Genomic DNA, 13,011 nt, shown 5'->3' with positions numbered 1-13,011 from the left:
CAAGCTATTGACCAATTACCAGAAGTTAGAATGTCCATCTGGTTTCTAGAAAACAGGTTGGGAAGGTTAAAAAAGAAAACAAAAAACGACCCCACTTTCCTTATCATATTTCCCTAAATCTCACAGCCTCTGCCTTAAGCAGAAGCACAAGAGGGAGGCATTCTTCATGTTGTGTGATTTGCATAGGATTTTGAGAACTCCTGTGAAATGATAATGGCTTGCACTCAGGGAAATAAGATTGCCCTCTGAGCCTTAAAAAATAAAGCAAACTTATAATATATTAAAAATTAAATAAATAAAATTACCCTGTAGAGAATGAAGGGCCCTGCGAAAAAAGAGAAATAACTAATGATATTGACACATTTAAGAAAAACCACATAGATGTAACAGTTCTACATAAAATATTAACTCCTGATTATTGAACAGGTTCTTATTTAAATTTTTAAAGTTTAAATTTTAAAATTTGGTTGTGAACATTTTCAACCTCACAGAAAAATAGGAGTAATACTAGGATCAATCCCCTTTACCTCAACGTTTTCCCTTTTTAATGCATGATGGTAATGTAGGTATCACTCAGGAATATGAGGAGGTCAAACATAAAAAAAAAAACAAAAAAACTCTCAAATTTGCCACATCACAGAATAAAAAAGAAAAAAAGAAAAACGTATGCTATAATTTTCAAAATACACTAATAATAAAATTATCAGAAAATTATGGATGGAACAGAGCTTCTTTAATCTTATGGCTGTTTTCCAATCATTTTTAATATAAGAGTTTTAGACAAACTTTACATAAGTTTAGGAGACTGACAAGAATTTTTGTCATTATAAATGGTACCTCAATCAAGTATTGTAGGTCTTCCCAGTAAAAAAAGGCAAAAAAGAAAAACTATAATAACAAATAGATATTATTTATGAATGATTTCATTTACAATGAAATCCCAAGAAAATTACTATATATATTATAACTATAAGAAGTACAATAAATTTACTTAATAAAAGAGCCACATATAAGAATTAATATTCTTCCTCTAGTCCAATAATAATCAACTATAAAAAATTATATTTCACAAAATTTGCACCATTCCTAGGAATTAAAAAAAGATGGCATAAGACCTTTATAGAGAAAATCTGAATATTCTGTTAGAGGATACAAAAGATTATATATGTCTGTATGTGTATATGGGTTAATAGCAGTTTGCCTCTAAAATAATTTTATAAATTATACACTCCATGAAATTCCAATCAAAACCTCAGAAAGTTTTGAAAGGAAGATCCTTAATAAATTAACTCAAAAATTAATGTGACTGAATAAAAATTCCTGCAGAACTAACACATTTTGAAAAAAAGAACAAAGGTGTTTGTACTCCAGCAACATTGTACTGGGCTCACTGGGGCGTGGAGAAACGGATGGCCGCTGGTGCCTGCAGGTGTTTGGGTGCAAGCTGAGGGAGCCCTGAGGCTGGCCCTGGGGATCGCCTAGGGATGGAGGCTGGTTTGCTGAGGATTGACTGAGCACTGAGAAAACATCGCAAACGTAACGATATTTGGAGCTGAAATGGATGGATTTGATATGCGGCAAGGGTTTGAAAATCCCCTGGGGTGGGGGAATTCTTTCCGGGTGACCTCTGCAACCAACAGGATCCGTACCCAGCTCTGAAAGGTATAATCAGAGTTTTCCACCGTGCATCACCCCCACCATCCAGTAACGACAAGGAACTCTTACAGAGTGAATTACATTGCAACCAAGAATGTCATTAAAACTTGCAAAGAGGCTGGGGTTTAAAAACTAATTTTAACCAGCAGTGTCAGTTCATCTTTGAGGGTGTCAACATCAAGAATGGAATTGAAGACCTCCCTTATGCCATGAAACTCATTGACTGTTACACGGAGGCAAAAATCTTAAAGGAGAGAACAGTCCTGGACCCCAGTGATCCTGAGAGGAAATTTGTAACCATAGCCACTCGCCCTTATGTCACTTTTGGCCCCAAAGACCCCCAGTTGGTCCCCATCCTCATCGAGGCAGCCAAGAAAGGCAACATGAAGTTTGTGATTGGAAACGGGGAGGACCTGGTGGGCTTCACCTTTGTGGAGAACGTGGAGAATGTGGTGCACGGACACATCTTGGCTGCAAAACACCTCTCCCAAGGTGCAGCCGTCATTGGGAAGGCATTTCACATCACCAACGATGAACCCATCCCTTTCTGGACATTCCTGCCCCACATCCTGACAGGCCTCAACTACGAGGCCCCCAGGTACCACATCCTGTGCTGGGTGCCCTACCACCTGGCCCTTCTGCTGTCCCTCCTGGTGACGGTGATCAGTCCTGTCATCCATCTCCAGCCCCCTTTCACACCAATGCGGGTCACACTGGTTGGCACATTCCACTATTACAGCTGTGAGAGAGCCCAACAGGTCATGGGCTACCGGCCCCTAGTCACCATAGATGACACCATAGAAAGGACTGTGCAAAACTGTCATCACCTATGGAAGATTGAGGGAGGCACCCCAGAGATTGGGTCCTCTCAGTGCATTCCCTGGCCACTAACTATCCCCTGCGGTCCAATAAACAAGCCTCCTTCAAGTGAAAAAAAAAAAAAAAAAAAAAAAGCCAAATATTTAAAATTGTGCAGTTCTAGAATAAGAACAAATAAATAGACCAGTAAAACAAGTAAAGAATGCATAAATGAATTTCTGTATACATGTAACTTATTATATATATCTGGGAGATAACTAATAATGAGGTAATCAAATGTACAAATTGCTTTTTCCTCTTTAGTTTGTACTTTTAGGACGTTAACAAATAAATGTATACATCTGACTACATCAAAACTGAGATTTCTCTTTAATTAAGGACACTTTAGACAAGGCAAATGAATAGAAGATTGAGTGGGGAAGGTATTTTTAATTTTTAAAATTCACTAACTATATATGAAAAACCTCAGTCAAAAGATTGAGTGCACCAGAATATCCACATAGTATTGCTTATGGTAGCAGAGTTGGAAATATCTAACATGATTATCACTAGTGGAATGACCAAGGAACATCTGATTCATACATAGAATAGAATTCCTATTGTAGTAGTCAGAAGCCATAACTAGAATTCTTAACTTTGTTGGTCATCAAGAGCATAATGTTGTGTGAAAAACATAAGAAAAATGCAATTACAACTTTTATTTTATAGCGTTAAATATATATGCATATTTAACTGACAAAATACCACCTTGCATTCTTCAAAGATTAAAACATGTATGGAAAGTGGATTGGAAGAACATATATTATAAATACTAGAGTGGGTGCCTCCTGAGGGGATAAGGAAATGGAATAGTGTTTGGGAGCTGGTAAAGGAAAAAATAATAAATATCACAAAATAAACATTAAGTCTTGGAATGCTTACTATAACGAGCCTGAAACCTCGCGAGGAGTATAGTTAGTTCTATTTTCCTAAAGGAAGAAAAAAAGTATTATTTAGTGCATTTTAGGAAGAGAGGTTGTGGTTGTCAGCAATAAAAGCACAAAATAAGAAACACTGACTTATTATTCACTTTCCAGAGATGAGAATATTCTGGCAGACTGACTCAAATGTCCCATCCACCTTACAGACTGGTATTCAGCAACTATGCACCATTTTGGTAGATTATGGCCAGAGACCGCATTGGTGACGGTATCCATTTATCCGGGTTGGGGCCCTGCACTTTACCCACCATAGATGCAATTCCACTGTGGAGACTGAATAATCAAATTACCAGAATTTGATAATAGCAAGCATTTAGATTATATAAGTGATCCCTCTCTGCTGAAACCATGCCTCCTGGCAACATCATCATTAGTTTGCCTATAGGAAAATATACCCTGATCAGAACAAGGAAATAACTGCTATACCTGCCTGCTGTTTGGTGTATATTAAGAACATTGATATTATAGTTAACTTTTTATAATACAGTGTCTGAACATACAAAGCTGAGGATGAGAACCCAGACCCTGACAAACTCGACAAAATGGGATTGCTTTCTATGTTCACTTATTTTTGAATATCAGATATTTGTTTGGATTTTTTAAAATGTTTTCTGGTCCCATTTCAATATTTATGAGAAGTCTGAATTTGAACGATTAAAAATGGAATTTCCCAATAAATTTTCATTTTGAGGGAGTCTTTCAATAGCAAAGGACCTTTATTACCTGGGCTATTGTCTGAAGTGATTCTAAATTGTTATAAGATAACAATCAAGTTGCCCAATGCACGAGCATGCAAAACAAAGCATGGTTTCCACCCCTAGCTCCCAAAATATCTTATAAAAACAAGGAATGATATTTGATCCACTGCCTCCTTTCTTTTAATGCCTTCTCAGAGTTGACTTTTTTTTTTTTTTATTTAAATTTTTTTTTTTTCAACGTTTTTTTATTTTATTTTTGGGACAGAGAGAGACAGAGCATGAACGGGGGAGGGGCAGAGAGAGAGGGAGACACAGAATCGGAAACAGGCTCCAGGCTCCGAGCCATCAGCCCAGAGCCTGACGCGGGGCTCGAACTCACGGACCGTGAGATCGTGACCTGGCTGAAGTCGGACGCTTAACCGACTGCGCCACCCAGGCGCCCCTCAGAGTTGACATTTTAATTACACATTCACCCATTTATTTTTTAGTCCAGGCAGGAATAATTTATGTGGTTTTTAACCATTTGAGTTACTCACAAACTAAGAAGTCTCTGAGCTCAAATCATCTTCTCTTTTCCTAGAGAGAACCTCCTAGACAATGTGTGACTTGCCCTCTCAAAGAGAGGGAGACCAAAAGGACATCTAAACCCTTGCTACCTAGAGAGTAGAGCCTCAGCCCCCAACCCAGGTCTCCTGAATTAGAATCTCCATTTTAACAAAAGCCTGAGTGAATTACATGCATTTTAAAGTTTGAAAAGCGTAGGTTTCCCCAAGTCTGGGCAATCATCAAAATCACAGTAGATCACTTTTGAAAACATTTAGTCTTGGATCTTGCCCATGGAAATGCTGATTCTCTTAGTTTGGGGTGGGTCGAAATCTGTTTTTAAAACTCCCAAAACTTGGTCAAATTCAAGAACCACTGTAGAAAATGTTTTCATCAGTAGTGCCCAGAGATTAATTCCAAGTGTAAATAGCTGTTTGGTTGCATACAGGAAATTGCTCTCCCCTAATGTGAGAGATGCCAGTGCAACTCTGAAGCACCTAACAATGTATCCTTGTGAGATAAATATTTTGTCCTATAGAAAACAGCTCGAGATATGAAGTGATTTATTCAAAATCACATGGTTTAGTTATTCTCAGAGCAGGAATTGAACATAAACATCCTGCCTCAAAGTACAGGAATCCTTCCACGATGCAAGAACTCTTCTTTCCTACATCTTTTACAACCATGGAGCCTAGATTAAAATTTTCATTTTACATTTAGTGGAGCCCTAATTGTGCTTGCTTTCTGAAAGCTGGGCAAGAGTATGAGGAGGTGAGCAGTAGACCCCACCTCCACAAGTCTTGTGTTCCCTTCTCACTGGAAGACAGTACATTGGGCTAATGGAAATCCCAGTTACATCTTCTTTGTTTCCTATTAAAGCTATAAAGTATACAATTTACTTAGCTCCAAATTCTAAATTTGAACATTATTTTCAAAATTTATGGGGAAATAAAATCTTGTAACCTCACCACCCTACCACAACTTCTATTGTTATATCATCATTTCTAGGCTTTGTATTACATGTATTGACATAGCGACAAGTACTAAAGCTTGAGCTCCAAGACTTCGTCAAAATCCGCCCCCCCATCCAAAAACAGACTGTGGTGACCTGAGAGTCACTGAATCCACATTGGTGCAGGAAGATAGCAGCAGAGGCCGGGAAGGGGGAGTTTGGAGGCTCACAGAGAGAACTCCCTGTTTGCAGTCAAAACTTGGACATAGAGCATGTCTTTCATCCCAGTGACATCAACATAATTTCTGCAGAGACATTCTCCTTCTTCAGTCCTGCACAACATTCTGTTTTATTTTGATCTTTAAGGTAGTTAGAAAGAGTGACATTAGCAGCGATTTTGATTAGCCTTCCATGTTTGGATTTTAAAAACTATGTAGTTTTAACCAAAAAGAAATCGTCTTGCTTCAATATTTCCCCACTCTTCAGGCAACCATCCTACATGTTTTTCGGGGGAAAATGAGTTAGGAGAGTGTTTTTGGAACTGTTGGCAGAGAAAAATGGGTTGGGCTTGAGTTTCCTCTCCAGCTATCCCACTTAATCCAGAACAATTCAGATCTATATGTTTTATTCATGTTGCACGTCCATGTTAAAATTTTAAAAAACAGGTGTCTGTGATTTTAAACATCTTGGAGAGTGGTTTGGCAATGGGGCTTTGATGTAGTGTGTGTAGAAAAGAGTAGGAGATAAGAAGTGCAGGGATCACGGGTGGCTGGGAGGAGTGGCAAATGCGACATTTCTACATGTTGCCATTCGTGATAGCTAACATTAGAGGTTGTCGGTACCACTGCTTTTCCCAAGGCCAAAACCTGCACATTATTTTTCCCATAGGTGTTTTGCATTTTTAGCTGTTTATTTCTAACTGTAGAATGAAATAATCTGTTTCCTCTGAAAAATTTTTTTTATTATCAGCAAGCCTGAGAAAAGGTACGGTAAGAGTCTTTCCAGTATCCCTAAAATCACATCTCCTTCACAGAAGTAAGACAGTGTGGGCCTGGTAGAAAAATAAAAAAAATCTGTTTGTCATAGATTCGAAGTATCTGAAACTCTTTGATCCTAGTGAGAAGCAGAGTTCTTGGAACTCAAGAAAATTTTAGCAATCTAACCAAACGTGGAAAAGATATAATATATCACAACCAAGTACCATTTATTCCATGTATACGTGCTGGTTCAATATTCAACATTTAACCGATGTAATTCACATAACAACCACTAAAGAAGAAAAATCACATGATATAAATTAACACAGAAAAAATATTTGATATAATTCAACTTTCATCCGTAATAAAACTCCTAGTACACCAGGAATAAAGGAGTGCTTTTCTAACCTCAGAAAGAGCATCTACAAATAACTTACAGCTAACGTTGTATTTAATAGTGAAAGAATGCTTTCCCTGTAAGACCAGAAATAAGGCTACGCTATCCATTCTCACCACTTTTATCCCACACAGACCTGGAAAATTTTGCCATTGTAGTAATAAGGCATAAAAGAGAAACAAAAGGTTTACAAATTGGAAAGAAAGAAAACTACCACTATTTGCAAATGATATCATATATATACAGAAAATTCCAAAGAATCAACAAAACAAAACCTTCTAGGACAGGATCATGACAGGATCCATGATCAGCACACAAAAATCAACTGTTTTTCTATATATTGACCGGGAACAAGTAGAAACTGGAATAAAGCATGCAATACCATTTACAGTTGCTCAAAAGAAAGTGGAATAGTTAGGTATAAAGGTAACAAAACATAGTGAATCAGTTTGCAAAAATTATAAAATGCTCAGAAAAAGAATCAGACTTAAACACTTGGAGAGACTATACCATGATTATGGATTGGAAAATTCCACATAGCAAATACATCAATTCTCCCCAAATTTATCTGCCTGCATATCAAAATGCCTATCAAAATTTCAGACAGTTTCATGTAGACATAGTCAAACTTATTCTAAAATTTGTATGGAAAGGGTAAACGTTCTAGACCTTTTTTTTTTTAATTTTTTAAAATGTTTATTTATTTTTGAGACAGAGAGAGACAGAGCATGAACAGGGGAGGGTCAGAGAGAGAGGCAGACACAGAATCTGAAACAGGCTCCAGGTTCTGAACTGTCAGCACAGAGCCCGACGCGGGGCTCGAACTCACGGACCGCGAGATCATGACCTGAGCCGAAGTTGACCGCTTAACCGACTGAGCCACCCAGGCGACCCTAGACCTTTATTTTTCAAAACAATTTTGAAAATTAAAAATAAAGTAGAAGAATCACTTTTCCTAATGTTCCTAGGCTTCCTACATAGCTGAAAGAATCAAGAGAGTATAGTAGTACCAGAAGGATACAAATGAAGATCACTGGAATAAAATTGAAAACCCAGAAATTGACCTACACAAATATGTCCAATTAATTTTTTTTTTTTATTTTTTTTTTTAATTTTTTTTTTTCAACGTTTTTTATTTTTATTTTTGGGACAGAGAGAGACAGAGCATGAACGGGGGAGGGGCAGAGAGAGAGGGAGACACAGAACCGGAAACAGGCTCCAGGCTCCGAGCCATCAGCCCAGAGCCTGACGCAGGGCTCGAACTCACGGACCGCGAGATCGTGACCTGGTTGAAGTCGGACGCTTAACCGACTGCGCCACCCAGGCGCCCCTGTCCAATTAATTTTTGACAAATGAACAAAAGCAATTCAGTGGAGGAAACGTTGCTTTTTCAATAAGTGGCACTGGAGCAATTGAGTATTTATTGACGAAAGAAAGAAAGAAAGAAAGAAAGAAAGAAAGAAAGAAAGAAAAGAAAGAAAAGAAAGAAAGAAAGAAAATGAAACTTGACCTATATCTCACACATTATACAAACATTAACTTACACAAAATGTAACTTATACAAAGATAGGTTACGGATTTCATGTAAAATTATAAAATTCTTAGAAAAGAACATAGGATAAAATACTGGGGATTTAGGACCAGCCAAAGGGTTCTTAACACTTAACACACCAAAAGCACAATTTATAAGAGGAAAAAATGATAAATTGGATCTAATCAAAATTGAGAACTTTGTTTAGCAAAATATCCTGTTAAAATACAGAAAAGACAAATTGTGGACTCTATATATTTGTTAAACCACATAGGCCTTATATTCAGAAGCATATGAAAATATGTTCAACATCATCAGCAATCAGTGAAACAGAAATTAAAATCACAATGAGCGATAACTACATACCTATCAGAATGGCTAAAATGAAAAATAGTGATGACACCAAATGCTAGTGAGGATGCCAAGAAACTGGATCACCTATATGTTGCTGGTGTGGATATAAAGTGATAAAGCCACTCTGAAAGACTGGCAATTAAGGCGGGGAAACCAAACACAAAACCACCACGCAATCCAACAGTTGGCTCCTGGGCCGACTTACTTAAGAGTAATTAAAACTTATGTTCACAGATAAACCTATGCACAAATGGCCATAGCAGCTGTATTCATAATAGCAAGAAATTAGCAAAATTCTAGATGTCTTTCAACAGCTGAATGGTTAAACAAACTGTTGCCTCCATACCACATTTTCATTCTACTTAGAAATGAAAAAGAATGAACTATTGAAACATACAATTTGAATAGATTTCCAGAGAATTATGCTGCTTTAAAAAGATCCAATTCCAAAAGGTTCATACTATTTGATTACATTTGTATAACATTCTTAAAAGGACAAGATTATAGAAATGGAGAACAGATCAGTGCCTGCCAGGGGTTAAGAAAGAAGGAAGAGGGAGGTTAATTTCAACAAACCTTTCAACAAAGGTTAATTAAAAATTTTAAAAAGAGGTCATCTGATATTACCTCTGATGCTGAGAAAACTCAATAAATTACCATACTATGCTTTTCTATCCCAGAATAAGAATTTTCTATGCCTACTCTTTGAGTACTTCTCTCCCACTCTTGACCTTTGCTGGAGACACTGTGCTGTAGACTGTCAGCACTCACCCACACTCCTTATGATTTTATCACTGGAGTGGAAATCCAACCAATCTTAAACTGACTGAAGGCTTTCTTTGCGGGCTGGAACCTGCACAAACCTGGCAACAAGTGCTGAGGGAACAGTTTCCCTTTTACACTAATCTCTGCAGCATCCCCTAACCCACAGCCCTTGGATGAGCAAACTCTGAAGTGCATTTTCTACATCAGCTCCCAGGGAGTTCCCCAGTAGAATCAAGATCCAGTAGCAAACAGTTGTAATTGGCTTGTCATGCAGCGCCCATTTTTGCCTGGCTTCTCTCCCTTTCTCAATTTCCCACCCTCTAGCTGGTTTTTTCTTGGGAACACCACCTCCCAGTCAAACTTCTTGCATTGGGTCTGTTTGTATTGGGTCCTTGTATTTGGGCCTGTTTCTGAAAAACCCTAAACAAGACACATAACTTCAAAATTCTGGCAGTGAATTTTGGTGGGCCTGGTATGGTCTCATTTTTCCTCTGCCTCCTGCATTTCACATTTCTGCACTTACATGGACCTTGAAAGCTTGAAAATATATGAGATCTGAGGTCCTATTCTATTCCCATTCTATCTGCTTTCAGCTATGAGCAATGAGTCCAGTACCTATCCAAACATTCATGGTTCTAGTACAATTGTCGTTCCTTATTAACTCCCTGAACTCAGCCAAGACACAGGACCTCACTGGGTCTTTTATTTCTTTCTTAGATAAATAGGGATAACAGTGCTTTCCTGACTGCCATCACAGATTTGTCATGAAGATAAAATGTGAAAGTAAGTGGGAAAGAATAAAGCATGATGAATGTGAAGTCAGAACACTTGTGCCTTCATTTTCACAGGGAAAATTCTTTCTGAAATCCCACTTCCCTGCTGGGACTGGCTAGGGGGATGGAGGAGTCTCTGCGTTGCCCATTTCACCTTCCCCTTCAGGGCTTTCTCCTCATTCCGCCAGCCCCGAATGGCTTTTGTAAGCAGTGGAGGTCTGGTTATGTTCTATCTTGTTAGGAACATCAAGATATCCAATTCCCTTTTCACAAATCCTGCTCCAGTGTCATTTCACGTTCAGCCTAAGCCAGCAAAGGAGCTTCAGTGCTGCAAAAAGGACTTGTCTGTTCGTTTTGTTGTCTTGCATGAATCTCGAACAAAGCCATTTGATTTTTAGGATTTTCTCCCTCCCCACAGTCACAACAGAGCTATGCCATTTTTCCTCTCTTTCAAATTCAAAGGGAAGATGTGGCCCAAGGCAGAGAATACTTAACAGATACTCATTTTCCATGTAGCTCTCCCCCTGCTGTGGCTTAATGTAGAGATGATGAAGGTAAAGCGCTCGTATAATCTGGGTTTTAAATAACTGTGACAAAGGTCTCTCTCACACTTCCTGGCTAATGTGGTGCAGATCCCTTGAAATGAGAGAAAACTTAAGAGTAAAGAAACGAGAAATGTGTGGGGGCTCAGGTTCTAAGAAGTCAGCCCTCCAAAGCCTTCTCCCGATTCCAAATTCTCTGTTTCTACATTTTTTAGAGGCAGTAGCAGCTATAAAACCAAAGAGGCTTTTACATTATACTCTTATTGTATAGCTGTGTGGCCTCCAACAAGAGATTTAACCTTGTGAGCCTTCCTCTGAAAAATGGGGCTAAGAATGATGATACCTTCCTTGTGGGCAAAATGGTTAGTTCCTAGCACGTAGTGGGCTTTTGGCAAATGTTCACTGCTTTTATCATTATCAACATCATCAACAGCATTAATGCTATTTCTTCAAAAGTATTGTTATGGTCATTTAGGATTTTCTTCTTAGAAGATGTATAGTTGTTGACTAACTTTTTCTTTCTTTGAATGGCAGATATAATGGGGCCCCCGGGTGGCTCAGTCGGCTAAACATTGGATTTTGGCTCAAGTCATGATCTTATGGTTTGTGAGTTCAAGCCCCGCGTTGGGTTCTCTCCGCTGTAAGTGTCAAGCCTGCTTGGGATCCTCTTTCACTCCCTCCCTCTCTGACTCTCCCCTCTCTCTCTCTTTAAAAAATAAATAAATATTTTTTTCAACACGGCAGATTATTCACTTGCTTCCAATGGCATAGAAGAACTGGCTGATTTGAGAATCTATCCTACTCCACAGAAAGACAAAATTTTCATAAATATCCTGAGAATCACCAGTTCTTCCCCTGTAATGCTTGGCATGAACAATCAATGACAAGAAAAGGTATCCACCTGTGTTTCATTCATATCGTCTTTAGTTTCTTGAAGTTGCATCATAAAGCAGATATAGATGGTTAAGTAAACTAATTACCTGCCTATTTTCAGGAATTAAGGTGTACTTTTAAAATATATAACCGACTTTGTTTCTTTTTTTAGAGGTAGTTTTAGGTTTATGGGAAAATTGAGCAAAGAGTATAGAGTTCCCATGTACTTGTGTACATTTAAAATCAAAGAAATAATGAAACGATAGTTACGAACCACCTACAAATAAGACTCCATATGGGTACAAAAAGTACATTCTCTTATAAAAGAATTCCCTGGGCAAGTTTTTAGCAGGGTATTCTAGCCAAAGGAAATAATATACAATGGCACCAAAGTGAAAGCAAGCATGAGAGAGTCTCAAATTAAAGAGCAATGTGCTTGAGAATAGGATGCAGAGATTATATAAATAAGAGGTGGTGCTTGAGAAGAAGCAAAAGCAAAAAAGCAAAAAAGATATTGAAAAAGTGTAAAGATTTTACCTTACAGGTAATAAGGATCCACTCAAGAATTTTGCAAAGAAAAACAACATAATGAGACGGTGTGTGTAGGGGCCAAAGGCAGGCTGCCCTGAGATGACCCACTTGAGCATGAAGATCATTTTTGAGTTAAAAGTAATCAAAACCCAGGGGCGTCTGGGTGGCTCAGTCAGTTAAGCATCAGACCTCAGCTCATGTTTGTGAATTCAAGCCCTGTATCAGGCTCTGTGCTGACAGCTCAGAGCCTAGAGCCTGCTTCAAAATCTGTATCTCCCTCTCTTTTTGCCCCTCCTCTGCTCACACTCTGTCTCTCTCTCTCAAAAATAAATAAACATTAAAAAAATTTTTTTAAGTTATCAAAATCCAGCAGATTCAGGAAAAGCTCTTTGCTTTTTTATACTTCTCCTTTTCATTTTCCCAAACCAGTGAAATGAGATAATCAGGTCTCAACTGCCTAAAAAGAATTTAGATAGAGGACTTGCTCCAGGAAGAGAGCAATCGCAGTAGATAACTACACTATAATATGAACTAGGTGTGGTAGACAGGGAAGAACGTAGCAAAGGCTCTTTGGTCAAAGTCATCTATGTTCCATTGTTTCTGAATGGCCCAACAAACAT

At 38.2% G+C, this 13,011-nt stretch overlaps 1 pseudogene; it reads left to right on the top strand.

Annotated features, from left to right (window-relative positions):
• The first annotated feature begins 1,557 nt into the window (after nucleotides 1–1,557).
• LOC122225354 lies at nucleotides 1,558–10,843 on the top strand (annotated as a pseudogene).
• Nucleotides 10,844–13,011: the final 2,168 nt, after the last annotated feature.

Source organism: Panthera leo, chromosome B4 (genome assembly GCF_018350215.1).
Source record: "Panthera leo isolate Ple1 chromosome B4, P.leo_Ple1_pat1.1, whole genome shotgun sequence".
In the NCBI taxonomy this organism is placed as follows: Eukaryota; Metazoa; Chordata; class Mammalia; order Carnivora; family Felidae; genus Panthera; species Panthera leo.
The sequence above is the reverse complement of the archived record's forward strand: the minus strand, read 5'-3'. Positions and strand labels throughout refer to the sequence as shown.